The sequence below is a fragment of the Triturus cristatus genome, chromosome 3_2, assembly GCF_964204655.1.
Source record: "Triturus cristatus chromosome 3_2, aTriCri1.1, whole genome shotgun sequence".
NCBI lineage: Eukaryota > Metazoa > Chordata > Amphibia > Caudata > Salamandridae > Triturus > Triturus cristatus.
The window spans coordinates 971098216-971117282 of NC_140584.1; the positions used below are offsets into that span (position 1 = coordinate 971098216).

General features: G+C 52.1%; 1 protein-coding gene across 12 annotated transcripts in view; it reads right to left on the minus strand.

The window, feature by feature from the left end:
• Positions 1-19067, minus strand: part of NF1 (neurofibromin 1) — a 1956660-nt gene that overhangs the window by 679375 nt on the left and 1258218 nt on the right. The window lies entirely within an intron of this gene.

Consider the following 19067-nt stretch of genomic DNA (forward strand, 5'->3'; position numbering starts at 1 on the left):
ACGAACTGAAAAGAGGTAACACAAATAATAACTTATAGTCAACACAATGGAAACAATGTAGGTGGCAGGTACACATGTCTCAGGTAGGGCAGGCTCTGGATGGTAAATATTGTGCCCATGTCAAGCTTATGCAGTTTAAGTTGACATTTTGTTGATAAGAAAAAAGTACTGCAAGCATTCAAGGGAATGCAGTAAGGTGTGGATCCGAGTAGTGAGTGAGAGAGCTGAGCCTCACATTCTTGTGGGGAGCAAGTGTGTCGTCCAGGAATTACGTATCGTGCACTAGAATTGGTCAGTCCTCTTCGGTCCCGACCATGCAATCCTCTCTTTCTTGTTGCTGCCACTGACGCTCTTGGCATGCCTTATTAAAACTAGGTCGCTGTTAAGTTTTTCTTTGATCTGCCACGTCCACCTGTGATAGATCAGCAATGCCTCCACCACCTCCTGTACTCCATGTTGTTTCCCTTTGTAGGTAGAGAGTAGGCAGAAGGGGAAGAGTCATCTATATGGAATATTTTCGCACCCTGTGTGTGGTCCCTTGGGAAAATCACCTGCGGTGCGCGAGGGTGGACCATGATACGCCTGGAAGATTGTTATGGTGGAGTCCCTCAATGTTATTGCTTCTTATTTGCTAGTGGGATGGCTTCTATACTCTTTAGTAATGGGCTCTTGTAAACACATCAGGAGTTAAGTTGTTTTGCTGCTTATAGAGTCAAAGCACCCTGTGTGTGAAATCCAATCTAATTGGGTGGGGTGGAGGAGTCTGGAGAATGTGCAGAAAGAGTGGCTCTAAGTAATCCAAGTCCGCTGACGCGACCTAAAGCGGAGCTCCTCTCACTCGGATGTTATTTCGGATGGAACGATTTTCCAGGTTATCTACTTGTCTGCCAGGTCATAATGTTGTGCCTCCAGTAAGGACAGTTTCCGTCCAAGGTCGTCCTGATCATGGCCGGCAGTGGCTATGCCATTTTTTGGGATTTGACGCTTTAACAGAGTGGTCAAGGTCAGATATCTCCTTGGCAAGGTCTTGGCACCATGCTGACATATCTTTTCAAAACTCCACCAGAAGCTCTTAGATATCTGCCTCAGTCACAGGTGCCTGAAGGTTGGTGTCTGATAGGGACGTAACACCTGTCATGGGGCTCGCCATCAAAGCCTTCTGGCTTGGACTCCGCTTTGCCATGGGGGTCTGCAGTGTCTTTGATAGTAGAGGTTTTAGCTTGACTTCTGTTTTGGCCATAGAGTGGGTTCGACAGTAGGCGCTCAGGCCACTGACCGCAGACCCAGTGAGAGTCTTCACCCAATGGCAGGGGCCTGTCTTTAGGGTACTCTTGTGGCTTGTCAATCTGTGGAGGTAAGAGGAGGGACACCACGTTCCTAGGGACAGAGGCAAAGGAGTGGTCACTCCAGCAGATTATCAGCAGTCTCTCTGGACGATGCAGGCAGAATCAGGGCCAAGGGGGGGTGCCAAGGACCAACATCTATAGAAGATGCCTAGCCCCAGGGGTGGAGGCGGGCCCAATCCTCCCACATACTCAAGAGTGAAGAGCACTGCACATACAATCCTGAGAGTATGCCTCGGTCTAGGCATGGTGTGAGGTCGCGGTCTCTCCGGGCTTCTGGTCGTATCGGTGCATGGAGGGCCACACAAATTGGAAGTGTGCTACTAGGAGCAGCCTGCTCGCCTGTGTCGCTAGGTACTTGGTGGTGGCAGGAGGCCAGAGGTGTAAGCGACTCGTGGAAGTCGGGGTGGGCAGCCTCCCAATGCTGCCCTCTCACTGGGCTCCAAACCCCACCAAGGACGTCATACACAAGGACTGTACAGGGCCCAAGGCCTCCAATGAGGTGTGCCTCACTCCAGGCAGGGATCACGCATCACTGATGCATTTACACAAAGTGATGGACCCATTAACCTACACTGGTTCCATTGTGTTAACCTTCATTTTTCACACTGGTGAAATCCACCCACTTTAAATCGGTACGGATGAACGAGTTACTTACCTTCGGAAACGATGTATCTGGTAGAGACATAGTCTAGCCGCAGTTTCCTAACTTAGAATATCCCCAGGCGTCAGACTGGATCCAGAAAACTTTCCGCAGCAGCACCTCTGTGCGCCGGGGGGTGTCGCTGCACGGCTCCGCCCCGACGTCGTCCACGGATGTGATGTCAGCAGAGCCATATATGCCCCTCCAGGCGCGCCGTCAGTTTTCGTCAGAGAAACTTTTCCACGCCGCAACGCAGAGCCACCACCAAAAAACTGTTAGAATATGGCAACAGTGTGCGAAAATGATGAAAAGACATGAAATGATGACAAAAACGCACCATAAGGACAGTGCCAGGCATGGTACATTGGAAACTAATAAAGGGAAAGAACAGAGCACCACTCTGAGAAACAACCCCGCAAAAGTGAAGGCCAACCACCCTTGGAGGTAAATAAAGATGTAAACAACATCAGGGCAGACGAAAGAAAGCCCGCAACCTTAATGTATAACCGTGAAGGAAAACAAGTCCAGAACATAGGAACTAGGACAATTGACCACAAGACGTCACCAGAAAGAGACGTTGTATCCCCCAATAAGAGATTCAAAAAATGTGGCAGAGCCAATTGACATCAAACCAGTGGAGCACAGGGGTGGTAAGAGACCCCAAGGCAATAAAGAAAGGGAGAGTGGGGGGTGGGAAAAAACACGAATAGAGCCCACACTGTACAACCCAGGGCGTAGGGTTGGAAAGAATACATGACACATGAGCATACCGTCCAATTACGAAAATGGGCGGAGTAGAGCTATGAAAGCAGAATGAAGCATTCTGTGTGGGAGTGAAGTGAAAGCGTCACCCTGCAGAAGGATCAAGCCACCCGAAGGGAGGCGAGCGTAGAAAGTCCAACCTGAAAAGGACCTCGCAGAACGGAGAGGACGGGCGGGCGTTAAGGGATCTGCGGCTAGACTATGTCTCTACCAGATACATTGTTACCGAAGGTAAGTAACTCGTTCATCTGATAGAGGCGTCTAGCCACAGATTCCTTAACTTAGAATAGATACCAAAGCCATTCCCACAGAGGAGGCGGGTCTGCGACTGAACCCCAAAAAGTTCTAGAGAGAGCTTGGTCATCAACAAAGTGACTAAAACAGTGCCGTCAATCATGTGACTAAGCACAGTGGGGACAGTAATGTCAGCGCAGCTAACTCCTAGACCATGAAGCTCAGAAGAGAGCGGAGAACAATGGAAGGCATTGGTACCACAAGCCGTCAAGGACGGCACGAAAACCCCATTCGTGTATAATGGGTTGAGAGAGGGAAAGCCCAGAGCCAGAATGCGTGTGCTGGAGGAAGAGTTCACAACTTCAAAAAGGGAAGATGAACCAAGCCTAGGGCCCAAGGGATCCGCAGGATCTGAGGTGTCGACAGAAAGCAAAAAGCGATTACCGGCCGACCAGGCAAAGCAGTGGAAAAAACACTGCTAACCTGTGCCTGCAAGATACAGGGGGCAACAAAGGCAAAAGGCTGACTCCTGCCCAGCAAGTGCCGGCATGGAACAAGAAAACGCATACTAAATATGCTGGAGTTAAAAGGACTCCGATGACACCGCCAGAAATGGAACTGGACCTAGGGTGTGAAAGATCCACCAGATGTAATGTGTTGCCTGTAAGCAAAGCCCAGAGAGATGGCAACCAGTATGACAGAAAGCACATACCGGCCAAGTATGTAGAATAGCGGAAGAAGCACTTTTCAAGCTGCATCAGCTAGACATGTGACAACATTGGCAGGCGACCAATCCATGGCCAGAAGGCCGGTAGTAAAATAGAAGACACGCCAAGACATAAGAGGTCTGTTACAACCGGCGGAAGGGCCAATGGCACACAGCCTAGCGTCAAAGTAGGAGCGACACTGTAAGACATCGACGCATAACGGAAGGCACCTAAGCACATCGTGTGGACGTTGGAACCACACGAAGAAGGGAAAGGCTCCTGCAGAGCAGCTCAGATGCACATGACATCAAGAAGGCAACGGCCCAAAAGGGGAACCAGGCAGCCAAGCACCACATAGAGGTGGTGGCACAAGCAGACCGGGTCAGTGACCACGGACACCGCATGAAGGAAAGAGCAACATCCCCCCTTGCTCAGGAAGAACCATGGTCCCCTGCAAGCTAAAGGCACGACAGTGGAAACAGTCAGGATCAATGTAAGTGCCCCAGACCACAAGAAGCAAGTACTCCAAAGAAATACACCCCATGAAAAATCACAGTATGATCCAAGCAGAAGTGTGGAAACACCTGTGCGGGGCACCAGGAAATGTGGAAAAAAACGCTGTAGGAGAAGTGGTGAGAAATGAGGCCATATACAACAGAGATAGAAATGCTAGGCTAGTGCCTTGTAGGACGAGCCCAACAAGGGCTGCGTGCCCAAGTTTGTACTAATAGTACTAAATATTTCCACACAGTGGCAGAGACGGTGTGAGCCGTAAAAACAAGGACAGAGGCACTACAGACAAGCGGGACCAAAGGGACCCGAAGCGCGACAGGGCGATGCTAATAATAGGATCGCAGGACAAAGACAGGGAGGGACTCCCCGAAGGATGTCCGCGAGGAAAAGTCCATAGGAGCGTACTAAGGCAAGGCAGTCGTCCAGCACCATCATATACCCCACATAGGGTAAGTGTCAAACCCTGATAAGGGGATCCTCTTAGGTAAATCACGCAGTCAGAGGACTGAACAGAAGAATAAACCAGCCATACGGCTGAAATTTAGCAAATCAGAGAAGGCTGAACAGCCATGGACAGCAATCAAAGACTAAACCAGCCAGACGGTGGAAATCTAACAATCAGAGAAGGCTGAGCAAACAGGGAACCTACTATACACGTTCGTGATAGAGGTGTAGGAAAATAAGGCACAGAACAGTGCAAAAGTTATGGCACCCCGGACAAGAGCCGGGAGACTGCTGAATCCGCGTGGGGATCAAAAAGGTCCACACCATTAAACGGTAGATCTCTGAGGGCATCCCGAAGATTATCTGGAAAACGACTGTCGCGCAGCCTTGCATGGCAGCGCAAAGCCACAGATCGAGCAAGAGCTCGTCCCACAGAGTCAGTGGCATCAAGGAAAGAACCGAGCGAAAATTGCGCCATTCCCCTGCCATCAAGTAGAAGCCGAAGCAACTGTGACCGCAGCTCCTCAGGAAAAGAAGGGAGAAGGGTCTTGACCAGGTCCCAAAGGTCGAGGATGAACGTGCGAACAGACAAGCGGTATTCAATGCGCAGATAGCCACACAGGTAGAAGTAAAAAGTTGGCGAGCACACGCGTCCAGCCACCCAGACTCCCTAGAGGGAGGTAATAATGGCAAGGTGGATGAAGACTGTAAGTTAAAGGCCCCCTGAACAACGAGTCCCTGAGCCGTATAGTGAGTGGACAGGCAGAGTGGATCACCCGGAGCAGGATGGTGCCTACAGGCAATAGCCCGATCAACACGGTCACCAGAAGAGGGCCTTGCCCATGAGCCACGCAAAAAGTTGTATAAAGAGCTGCCAAATGGCAGCAAAGGCTCCTCCTCAATAAGCTCCATATGGAGCAGATCCAGTAAGGGATCAGACAGCAGGGGGGCCACAGGAGGCTGAAAACCAAGAATAGCAGCCGCCCTATGAAGGGCACGTGCGTAAGCAGCACCAGCTTCAGTTGTCATCCGGCTGGGCGATAATAAGCCGTCGGTAGGAGATGGTGAAGACTAAGCCGTCCATTGGACAACAAAAGTGGAGGAGCCTGAGACTGACCCAAAGGCCAGGTAACACAAGGAATCCAGAGAAGCGTTAACCTCTTGACCAGGAGGCGTTGTTGCCGGCACCGGCGTCGATCAACGCCGTGTGGAGGACGCAGCGACGTCTGAGGAGTCAGGAGGAGCAGCAACCTCGTGAGGAGGCTAGGACAGTGGCTCTGGCATCAATCGACACCGGGTCAGAGTCGTCTGCACGTCGACAACCTCCAGAAGGGGCTCAACCTGGATGCCGTACGACGTCGATCCCACTGCAAAATGTGCCCGTCTGGTCAAGCTGGGCGCCGAGCCTGGCGCTGAGCCAGGCGTTGGTGCCGGCGCCGCCTCCGACGTCGACACAGGAAGCCGCTCAGGGCTCTGCGAAGACTGAAGGGGCAGGCTGGATGGGCGACTGGAAGGACCCACTGGACCGTGACCCGTCGGCGGCGTATCGTCTTCGGAACCAGAGTCGATCCACACAGCCGGCGCCGAGGAAGAATCCGCCTGCGAGGACCAGACATGAGTGCCCTCCACCTGTTTGGGACCCAAAGGCGCTCCAGTTAGAGGTGGGGACCCAAAGTACGACTGGAGTGCAAGAGAATAAGCCTCCATTTGGGCACGCGTCACTCCAACACCCGGAAAGGGAGGGTATGGATAAAGCGACTGCCGGGTGCCCTTACCTGGCATAGAGCGAAAGGAGTAGGCACCAGCAGTATGCGAATGGGAGGAGGACCTCCGTGATTGCCGTTTGTGCTTGCGCTTACCTGCCCTCGAACGACGTTCGTGGGAATGGCCTCTGGACGGAGCCCGATCTGGAGGGGGGAGAGCGGCGATGCGAAAGTGCTGGACCGGACAGCCGTGCAGCAGTTTCATACGGCGCTCTCTGGTGCAGAGTGGTGCAGAGTGGTGCAGAGTGGTGCAGGGTGGTGCAGGGTGGTGCAGGGTGGTGCAGGGTGGTGCAGGGTGGTGCAGAGCAGCATGGAGCAGAGGAGTGGCGCAGCGAGGCATGGCATAGAGTGGAGCGGAGCAGAGTGGCACAGAGTGGGGCTGAGTAGAGAGGGGCAGAATGGCATGGCGCAGAGTGGAGTGGCGCAGAGTGCAGGGGAGTGGCATAGAGTGCGGGGGAGTGGCATAGAGTGCGGGGGAGTGGCATAGAGTGCGGGGGAGTGGCATAGAGTGCGGGGGAGTGGCATAGAGTGCGGGGGAGTGGCATAGAGTGTGGGGGAGTGGCATAGAGTGCGGGGGAGTGGCACAAAGTGCAGGGGAGTGGCACAGAGGAGTGCAGTAGGGTGGGGTAGACTAGGGTGGGGTGGGGTGTGGCAGACTAGAGCAGCATGGAGTGGCGTGGAGTGGGGTGGAGTGGCGTAGGGTGGAGTGGCGTGGGGTGGCATGGGGTGGAGTGGCATGGGGTGGAGTAGGGTACACTAGAGAGGGGTGGGGAGCGGTAGATGTGGCACAGAGTGCTCAGCTTGGAGTGGAGTTGAGTGACCCGGAGTGCCTTGGCGCAGAGTGGTGTAGAGTGGCGTGGCATAGAGGAGAGTGGAGTGGGGTAGACTAGAGAGGCTTGGAGGGGTATGGGGTGGAGTAGTTTTGAGGGGATTGGACTGTCAGTGTAGAGTGGTGTAGAGAAGATTGGTGCAGAGTAGAGTGGTGCAGAACAGTGTGGCATAGCGCAGAGTGGCACAGCGTGGAGTGGGGTAGAATGGTGTAGAGCAACACTGTGTGGAGGGGAGTGGCACAGAGTTGCACAGTGTGGCGCAGAGTTGCACAGTGTGGCGCAGAGTTGCACAGTGTGGCGCAGAGTTGCACAGTGTGGCGCAGAGTTGCACAGTGTGGCGTAGTGTGGAGTGGCAGAGTGGGGCAGAGTAGAGTGGACTGGCGTGAGGGGCAGTGGCACAGAGTAGAGTGCAGTGGTGCAGAGTAGAGTGGCTTATAGTGAACTAGGATAGAATGCAGAGTAGAGAGCAATGGTATAGAGTGGAGTACAGTGCAGTGACAGAGCAGAGTGGTGTAGAGTAGGGTGCAGTGGTGTAGAGTAGAGTGGCATACAGTGAAATGGTGCAAAGTAGAGTGCAGTGGCGTCAAGTGCAGTGACAGGGTAGAGTGGTATAGAGTGGTGCAGAGTTGCATAGTTTGCAGAGTAGAGTGCAGAGTTTCGTGGAGTGGAGTAGAATGATGCAGAGCAGAGTGCAGTGGTGTAGAGTGCAGTGGTGTAGCGTAAAGAAAAGAAGCGTAAAGTGCAGTGGTGTAGTGTGTCGTAGGGCACAGTGGAATAAAGTGCAGTGGCGTATAGTGCAGCAGCCTAGAGTAGAGTGATGTGGCGGCAAGTGCGGTAGTGTAGAGTGCAGGGGCATAAACTACAGAGGCGTATAGTAGGGTGCTGTAGAGTGCAGTGGCATAAAGTGCAGTGGCTTGGAGTTGTGAAAAGTAGAGTGACGTATAGTGCAGTAGCTTAGAGTAGAGTGGAGCAAAGTAAAGTGCAGGGGCATAGAGTTCTGCAGAGTGGCATGCTTAAAGTACAGTGGTGCAGATTAGAGTGGCATAAAAGCATACTGGCATAGAGCGCAGTGGAGTAGAGTAGAGTAGAGTTCCGCAGAGTAGAATGCAGTGGCGTAAAGTACAGTGGTGCAGATTAGAGTGCAGTGACGTAGAGCAGAGTGAAGAACAGTGATGTAGAGTGGTGCAGAGAAGAGCGGAGTGGTGTTAAGTAGAGTGGTGTAGAGTACAGTGGCATAGAGTGGTGCAGAGTAGAAAGGAGTGGTGTAGAGTGGAGTGGTGTAGGGGTGTGTGAGAGAAAGCAAGCCACATGTAAGGGGCAGGTGGGAGGGAAAAGAAGCTACATGGACAGGGTTATGGGAGACGGACTGAAAACACAAGCAGTCAATGGAGTACGTGAACACAAAGAAAAAATGAGCTCCAAAAAACAGGAGTACTTGAAGGACATAAGCACGTGGACCATGATCCAGGAGAAGGCCTAACAAAAGTAGAGGACATGACGCCGGAATGCCTTGACAAATTGGTCTAAGGAAATTAAAGCGAAGTTGAAGCTAGGAAATAGTAAGCTATGGGTGGGCTGTAAGCCCAATGTATGTAAACATGTCTCTCAGAGACAGCGCAAGAGCTGTCTAGGCTAAACCTAAAAAGGACTCCTGGATTACTTTTATAGTGATGGTCGTACATCCGAGAGGATTGCAGTACCACCTATAATTATGCTTGAAACATGCAGTTAAAATGATGACAAGGAATAAGTCACAAATACGATGAACCAATAAGGATATAGGGAGTAGGCTCCTGGACACTTTCCTTGCTACTTGCCTGTGGCCTCCAATTACTTCTTGTTCAAGACTGATCTAGTAACACTGCAGCTGCCGGGGTTTTCCTAACTGTGTTTTCCCACTCACATTTTATTCCCGCCAACAGCAGCCCCGCCCACCCCAGGACCTATTTAATGCAGGCTGCAGCGCACTCACACCCTTGGTGCACCAAAGGCAAGCCTGTCTGCGCCCATCCACGCATGGACCGCGCCCAGCACCACAACCCTTGGCCCTCCAAATATATACCATTACAGAGCTCTACACCCTCATCCCCGGATGCTTCAACAAACACTGCCACTGCGTCGACCCCCACTCCACAGTAGTACCTTTCACTTGTACCCACTGCCACTTCACCTACCACTGCACACACATCAGCCCACCGACCAGCCCCACCCCAAAGATACCACAGACACCACCTGAACAAAAAAAACAACTCGCATAAGCCCTTCTCGACACACGCTCACTATGCATGCATTCCACTGAATTATGGGAGCCTTGCACCCGACAATCTTCCTCCCCTAGACCTGGCTCAACCCCACATCTAACCTAGACATTGCCACAGCAATCCCCAACGGATATAAAATCACTCACCAGGACCTCATCAACAAGCCAGGAGGAGGAACAGCCATCCCTAAAGAGACCAGATAGTGTACCAACACCACAACACCCATGGAACATCTCAACTTCAAGCTTCACACAAACAACAAGACAATCATCAGAGGCACCCTTGCATACCGACTCTCAGGCCTGTGCTTTAACTTCTGCAACAACACTGCAAACGTCATTGCGCCCCTAGCCTTAAACTGCAAGGACTACATCTTCCTCGGCTACCTAAATTATCACATCAACGACCCCAACTAAAGAACAAGTTACTTACCTTCGATAACAATATATCTGTAAGAAACATTAGTAGTGATAAGATTCCTTACCTTCGAATTACCCCTAGGCGTCATATTGGATCGAGAAAGTTTTCGTCAGCAGTACCCCTGAGCGTCGGAAGGTGGCGTCGAGCGGCTCCGCATCCGTCAGCGCCGTGGTCGCCGAGATGACGTCGTGGCAACTACTTAGACGCCGCCCTCGCACGCGGACGTCAGTTCTGTACACTACTTTCTGCGCCAGGAACGCAGAGCCATGCAAGATACTGACCACTGGTGCCTTGAAACTAGGGCCCTGAAAGGGATGACTTTAACCCTAGAAATCAGTTCGCAGAACGGGGAGGATGGGTGGGGCGATAAGGAATACATCACTACTAATTTTTCTTACAGATATTTCGTTACCGGAGGTAAGTAGCTTGTTCATCTGAAAGAAACACATAGTGATAGATTCCTTACCTTAGAATAGATACCCCAGCAATACCAACCCCGGTGGTGGGTCTGCGAACCAAGATCACACCAGGAAGTCTCGGAGAACAGAAATGCCAAAGAAGCTGTCTCTCCGGACTTGGCTGTCCAGGCAGTAATGCTTAGTAAAAGTGTGCAGCAAGGCCTATGTAGCTGCCTGACAGATGTCTTGTAAGGGGACACCACGTCCCAACAGCGTAGTGGCAGCCGTCGCCCCGGTGGAATGGGCGCACAGTGCCAACGGAGGCCCTTTCTTTACCAGAGAATAACAGGCTTTGATACACAAGATGACCCATCGGGAGATAGTCCGCTTGTGTACTGCCCGACCTTACTAGGTGCCAACGTGGCCAACAAAGAGTTGGTCATCCACCCGGAACTGTAGTGAGCGGCTCAGGTAAAATGAGAGCGCACGTTTTGGGTCCAGGTGATGGAGCCTCTCTGGAAGTATGCGGAGGCGGAAAGAAGGTGGGCAAAGTGATAGTCTGCCTACTGTGAAAAGCAGTGACAACTTTTGGCAAAAAGGATGGACGGGTTCTGAACACAACCTTGTCCGGATGGACAGACAGAAAAGGAGGTTTACAAGAAAGAGCCTGGAGCTCACTCACTCTCCTAGCGGAGGTGATGGCAACCAGGAAAGCAGTCTGTAGAGTTAAGAGACATAGAGAAAAGTTGTGAAGAGGCTCAAAGGGAGCGCACATCAAGTATGTAAGAACCAGATTCAAGTCCCACTGTGGCATCACAAAAGGAATAGGAGGGAAAAGGTGAGTAACGCCTTTGAGGAATCTATTTACAACAGGGGACTTGAAAAGAGAGGGCTGATCAGGGAGCCTGAGAAAGGCCGAAATAGCAGAAAGGTAGCCCTTGATAGTGCCCAGAGCAGAGCCTTGCTGGGCCAAAGAAAGAAGGAACAAAAGGACTTCTGAAAGAGGGGCAGAAAGGGGATCCACAGCCTTTGCTGTGCACCATGCCACAAATTTGTTCCACCTGCAGGCGTATACCAACTGTTGCCGATCACCACGATGACTGCTAGCTCAATCCACGGGAGCGACGAGGAAGTCCCCACACTCCTAAAGCCCCACTATGAGCGAGCCGTAATCAAAGAAATGCTCGCCTACAGGGGAACCCACGGAGATGTGGGGTGGTAAGGTAGAGGCAGCTGTGTGGAACCCCAAGTTGATCGGTGGCCACAGGAACAGAATAGGACAATCTACAGAAAGAACAAGCAAGATACCATTAATCAAGCGGCCCCCTTCCCCTAGCATAGAATATAAAGGAGACTTGCAATTGCTAACAATATGAATGACACACCACACAATGTCTCTTACCAACTGAACATCTCCTTAGTCGAGAAGAATATCTGCATGACTCAGCAAGATGACAGGTATCATGCTACAGGCCACAGCGTCCCAAAATATGGCAGGTTTCATTCAGCAAAGGTAACAATCTGTGACTGAAACAGTTACGGGTATAACAGGCTTTTATGTGGATAACTGTTATATCTCTCAGCAGTGGGGAAGGGTACAAGGGAATAGGGGAGAATCCTGAAGTGTCCAAAGCAGCGTGCTAATTATACGTCTGACTACACTCCCAGGACTTCTAGTAGCGCGGCCGCGCAAAGCTACTTCTAAAACTACGGGAAGATTCAGAAGTGTGGAAACAATGTAACTTGTGAAAGTAATCAAGAGGGGAAGCTTTCTCGTAAGGATTCAAAGGGTACAAACTGGCACTCAGATAGTATTGGGGAAAGGCAACAGAACGACACCGTTCTTAACTACAAGACCCACAATGCATTGCCGAGAAATACAATACACGGGACGGAAGAGAGAGTCAATGCAGAGCAGAATACTGCTAACGATACTCGCAGTATGAAGAAAACTCAACTCACCGCGTCTTCTTATGCCAGCACTAAATACTCCTACACTTCTCTCTCATAAAAAATAAAGGGAGCGCCTCTAAACCAACACAAACTTCCAGGCAAAGCTCAGAGGACTTAAACAGGAAACACCGTTTGCTCCGCTAGCGTAGACCTCAGCCTAACGGACACAGCAAACGCTCAGACAGGAAACAGAGGGGCGTGGACCAGGGTTCAGAACTCCGAAAGCCAAGCACCGGATTCGAGTCCAACCAAGGTTTATATAGGAGGTAACTTGTGAAGACTCCACCTCCTTAAGGGACCGTGTAAAAAGTGTGTCACCATAAGGCAAGCAAGCAATTCTCTATGCTACAGTAGCAATCCCAGTAACGAGTGCACAAGGCGTCTGACCCCTAACACCAACTTAGTGGAGGGACACCTGGCTGCCAGAATGACATCACAGACTTCAGGAGGCAAGTCAAAAGGAATCAACTGCCGCCGCTCAATCTCCACGCAAAGAGGTGGAGACTGGACAGGTTCGGGTGGAGGACCGTCCCCTGCTGCTACGACAGAAGATCCTCCCGAAGAGGCAGTCAGATCGGAGGATCGATGGTCATACTGAGTAGCCCGGGATACCAAACTCTTCGAGCCCAGTCCGGAACACAAGAATGACTTGGGCCCGGTCACACCTGATCTTCTTCAGCACTCTGGGCAGAAGTGGTATAGGCTAAAAGGCGTACAACAGACTGCAACTACACTCGCGACAAAAAGCACGCCGGGCAAGTGCCGCCTTGGAAATTCCAACGCGCAGAACTGCTGACATTGCGCGTTCTCTTCGATGGCGAATAGATCCAACCAAGGCTCTGTTGAAAGAGACCTTGAGCCACATCAGAGTGAAGACGCCATTCGTGATCCATCATGCGCCTGTGGCTGAGTTTGTCCGCCCTGGCGTTCAGTGAACCTGCCAGGTGTTGAACCACCAGGGAAATGCCCTGATGTTCCAGCCATGTCCAGAGGCGCAGAGCGTCCTGACATAGGGTCCACGACCCCACCCCGCCCTGTTTGTTGCAGTACCACATGGCGGTGGTGTTGTCTGTGAAAACCTGCACTACTCTCCCCTTGACACAGGGAAGAAATGCCTTCAGTGCAAGTCGGATCGCCTGAAGATCCAGAAGGTTGACATGGAGCGAGGACTCCGCCGGAGATCAGACGCCTTTGATCTACGCCTCTCTCATGTGACTGCCCCATCCCAGAATGGACGCATCCTTCACCACAGTGTGCTACGGTTGGGGAAGGGAGAAGGAACTGCCATTGATCAATGCCGGTTTGTGAGCCCCATTGCAACTGTCTTGCAGTGCCCTCCGAGATCTGGACAGACTCGGACAGGTTCCCCATATGCTGTGCCCACTGGAACTTCAGGTCCCACTGCAGAGCCCGCATATGCCATCTGGCATGATCAACCAGCAGGATGCAGGAGGCCATGAGGCCCAGCAGCCTCAGGGCCAGATTGACCAAAACCCAGGATAGAGGCCGAAAGATCGGAATCAGAGCCTGAATATCCTGGACTCGCTGTTCGAGAGGATAGACCCAAAAGAGTGTTGTATCCAGAACCGCTACGATGAAGAGGAGCTTCTGAGAGGGAATCAGGTGCGACGTCTGCACATTGATGGAGAACCCCTGCAAATGCAGGAGGTCGGCTGTAGTCTGGAGTAGGAGATGACTGTCTGGGGCGATCCTGTCTTCAACAGCTAGTCGTCGAGAAAGGGAAGACTGGAACCCCTGATCTGCGCAGATGAGCTGCAACCACCGCCATCACTTTCGTGAACACCAAAGGGGAGAACGGTAAACTGAAAGTGCTCGTGACCTACCGTAAACCGCAGGTAACACCGGTGAGCCGGCAGGAGGGGAATATGAAAAAATGCGTCCTGCAGTTCCAACGCTACCATCCAGTCTCCAGGGTGGAGGGCAGACCAGAACGGAACCAGAGTTAACATCTTGACCTTATCCTTCTGGAGGAAGCGATTGACGTTCCAGAGGTCTAAGATAGGACGCAGGCCCTTGTCCTTCTTGGGCACCAGAAAGTAGTGGGAATAACAACCACGACCTACTGCTGGCGCAGGAACGTGCTCGATGGCCACCTTGGCCAAGAGGGCCACAACTTCCTGTTTAAGAAGTGCCAAGTGATCCTCGACATGCGGTGGTACTGGGGTGGCATGGCTGGAGGGGTAGTCTTGATGGGGATGGAGTAGCCATATATTTGTAAAACCCACCTGTCCGTAGTGATGGTGCACTAATGGGGGAGGTGATGGCGAATCCTTCCGCCCACTGGCGTTTGATGGGCCTGAAAAAACGGACGAGGAAGGTTTTGAAGGCAGTGGTGGCCGGGATGGAGGTGGACTGACCCACCCGCTGACCCGCTGGCCCCCTGACCCACCTCGGCGGGCCCCACGTCCTCGGCCACGCTGGGACTGTTGCTGCGCAGGCCTGTGGCTCTGAAGCGAACGTGTCGGACGCCCGTTCCGTGGCCACGAAAGGGGCGAAAGGCAGAGGAGGGCGAGTGGCCGAAAGGCCCAAGGACATGGCCGTAGCCCGCGAGTCCTTAAAACGCTCCAACGCAATATCCGCCTTGATGCAAAAAAGGTGAATGCCATCAAAGGGCATGTCCAAGAAAGTGTTCTGGACATCCCCCGAGAAGCCAGTAGTCCTCAGCCAGGCGTGGCGACGGAGCGCCACTGTTGTGGAAATCGCTCTGCCACATCGAATTGTGAACTTGGCTGCATCTCTCCCTTCAGCAATAGCCTGAGAGAGCACTGTCCTGGCCTCCTCCGGACACTGAGGCAGCACTTGCGCCACTGTATCCCACACAGAGTGGGAATAACGACCGGGCGATGGAGTCTGGCCACATTCCTATCCGCAGGAGCCCCTGTGTTGGGCCTGGACAAGGTGCCGAAAAGAACACCAGAAAGTGCATCATTAAAAGGCAGCAGTGGCTCCGCAGAGGTAGCCGCCGGCTGAAGCACTTCTGTCAGGAGGTTAGTCCTGACGGCCACTGTAGGGAGTTGGAGGTGTAGAGCCTCGGCCGCCCTATGCAACACCATTGCATAACTAGCACCCTCCTCTGTAGCCACGGTAGGAGGTGTTAGCATGCCAATGTCAGGAGAGGTGTGAAGACCAGCCCGGGTCAATCCCGCACTGAGCTGCGAGAGGGTCCTCAGACCCCTCCCAGTCCTTCCCTTCCTCCAAAGGCTGATGAACAGGCCTAAAATAAGGAGGTTGGACATAGAGATAGAAATCTATCAGCGGCAGAATCGGTGGCGAGAGACACCGTACTGGCTCTGTGTCCACATCGGGGCTGAGACAGGAGACGACGTCGGAGGTGGTGCTGCTGGGGTCAACGTTTTTGGAGGTATCATGAGGTCAACCGGCATCGACCGGGATCCAGGCCTGGATCCTTGGGGGCCCTGTGGCGTCGGGGCTGAAGCAGACAGCGATGCCGGAGCCGGCGACAGTAAAGGGTGAGGACCTCCAAATGGGCCCGCAGGGCCCAAAGGTGAGCCGGCAGGGCCCGACGGGCCAAAGAGGCAGGCCATGGCTGCCAGAAATTCCTGCAGCTGGGCCAGAGCTGCCGACAGACCCGGGAAGGGCGGGTAGCCCGACGGCGACACCGTAGGCTCCGCCGGAACCGCGGGGAGGCACCACCCTCAGCCACGTCACGCAACGGGCGAGGGTAAGTCAGTGAGCGATGACGCATCTTCGACTTCTTGGGATGCTTCGTCTTACCGGACCCCGAGTGCGAAGACTCCCACGGGGCCGGGACCTTGAGCGGCGGGGAGCCGACTTTCGGACTTCAAGCAAGTTTCGGGACCGCTCCCACAAAGTCTTCGGTGCCATGGCCCGGCAGTCGGGGCACGACTTAGGGTTGTGGTCGAGCCCCAGGCAGTAGAGACACACGCGGCGCAGGTCCGTCACCGACATCATACGATGACAGTTCCTGCAGGACTTGAAACCGAGCATCCCTACAGCACCAGGAGTCGATCGACTCGAAAAGAAGAGACAAAAAACCTTGAAAAACTCAGTCAAAAAGTGACTGGGGGACCACTCTCTCTGGATCTGCGCTTGCTGGCGCGGAAAAAGAAACAACTGACGTCAGCGCGCGAGGGTGGCGTCTATGTAGCTGTCGCGACGTATCGGCAACCGCACGATCCCACCTTCCGATGCGCTGGGGTACTGCTGACGAAAACTTTCCGGATCCAGTCTGAGGCCTGCAGGTAATTCAAAGGTAAGGAATCTATCACTATGTGTTTCTTTCAGATAAACACTGCACACCTACTCAACAGTATGGCCAGCCTCGGATTGACCCAGGTCGTCCATGACCCTTCACACACCACAAGACACACGCTGGACCCAATTTTCACCTCCAGCAACCCCATCAAATACAGCCATGTCACAGAACTCACAAGGACCGATCTCTACATCGTTTACTTCAGCATCTCCAGCCCCTGCAACACCACCCCCAAGATGACCAACACCCCTCACCAGAGGTGAAACAAAATCTCAAAGACCAACTGAGTTAACGCCCTCAACACCTCCAACCCTGCTACCACCATCAAACTGGAACAGGGAGCAAAAAAACTTCAATGCCTGGATCACCAATTGTGCAAACAACATCTTACTCATCAAGAGCAGCCGCCAGAGAAATCCTACAAAAAGGCTAGCTGGTACACCCCCTAACAGTGAAACGGGATAGCAAACAGAGAGGAGATAGCGCACCAGCAAGGACAACTCTGACAGGACAGCCTTCAAGACTTCCCTCAATCTCTACCACCGCGTGCTGAGGGCAACAAAGAAATCAACTCGTACCGCACGCATCAAAACCAACACCACCAAGGAACTTTTCATTATTGTTAAGGAGTTCTCCAACCGGACTACCAGTGAAAACAGCATCATAGCCTAGCAGGAGCTGTGCGACAATCTCACCCACTTCTTCCACAACAAGATTGCATCCATATACAGAAACTTTGAACTCCAACCCACACCTACAGACTCCCATGTCAGATACGTCACCACCATAACCGACATGAACCACACACTGACCACCTGGAACATCCTCTCTACCTAGCACACCACCTCCACCATGAATTGCATCCACTCGGGTGCTCCCACAGACCCATGCCTGCACCACAATGTCAACCTCGGAAACCAAAGTATCAGCCAAGAACTTACCACCTCCTACTCAACACCTTTATCACCACTGCAACATTCCCTGATGCCTAGAAACATGCAGAAGTCAGACCACTACTCGAAAAATCCACCTCCCACCTTTCCCCTCTGAACCCAAGGAGATCACCTATGGTTTTCCCAGGGCTCATCCCTCAGCCCCATGCTTTTCAACGCATATAAGACCCAACTGGCCAACATCGTCAGATCCAATGGTCTCAACATAATTTCCAACGCTAACAAATCCTCTCTCACCAACGACCCCATCACCACCAAAACGAACTTCCACAGATGCATAACAAATGTCACCAACTGGATGAAGAACAACTGCCTGCAGCTGACCACAGACAAGACTGAAATACAGATCTTTGGCAACCGCAGCAACACATGGAATGACTCCTGGTGGCCATCAAACCTAGAACCCGTACCCACTCTCTCGGACCACGCAAAAAACCTTGGAATCATCTTTGACAACAAGCTTACTATGAAATCACAGATCAACACAGTCTCCTCCAACTAATACCTCACTTTGTGTAAGCTATGTAAAATCTTCAAGTGGCTACCCCTACACATGAGACACTCCGTGACACAGGCCCTCATCACCAGCCGACTGGACTACGGCACCACCCTCTACTTAGGAATCATCACACACACACCTCTTATAGTGAGTTCAGACCATGCAGAAAGCCGCAGCCAGACTCATCCTCATCCATCCCAGACGAACCCACATCATACCTCACCTCAGGCAACTCCACTAGCGCCACGTACAGAGGAGATGCCAATTTAGGCTGCTGACCCATGCACACAAGGCTCTATACAACCAAGAACCTGCATACATTAACCACAGCCTGAACTTTCACCAACCGTTAAGACTATGCTCCGCCTCCCTTTCACTTGCCCATGCTCCACGCATTTACCGAAGCAGAATTGGAGGACGCTCTTTCTCCCACATCGTAACAAAGACATGGAAAAGCCTCTCCACGCACCTACAGCCCATCACCTTACTTCAGGAATTCCGACTGGTCCTCAAGACCTGGCTGTTTGACTAAACCGCCGGGACCTGCAAACGACTGGATACCCTATTGAGCAATTAGCCGTGCTTTCTAAATCCGGATTGATTGATATTAAGGGAATTAAACTATTAAAGTATGTAAAGTGAAAACAATTCCGCAAACCTAATCTGTGCCTGAACAACAGGACATGAAAGAACGACTGTGGGTGAGAGAAAAAACCCTTACCAAGAAATGATCATGTCCATGTCAGAAATAATTTCATCACAAGGGTGACCATAAGGGGTAGAGGTGCTGCATTTATGTGATCCTATGGGGAAAAACTGGGAGATATGTTTATTTTTGTCAGGCGAGAGCAGATTCCTGAAACAAGAAGTAGCAGTCAGGATGAAAAGATTTCGCGCCTGTGGTATATTCTTTCAATTTCACCAGCATGCAAAGGGTCACACAGATAATGAGAAGACAAAATCTACACCGAAAAGATTGCCTCTTGCTCAAATATTTAACAGAAAGAAACCTATCTATTCAGAAGTATGTTCATTGCACACAGCAAGATTCCATGTGTAGGTCTAAGTTGGACACATTAACTGCAC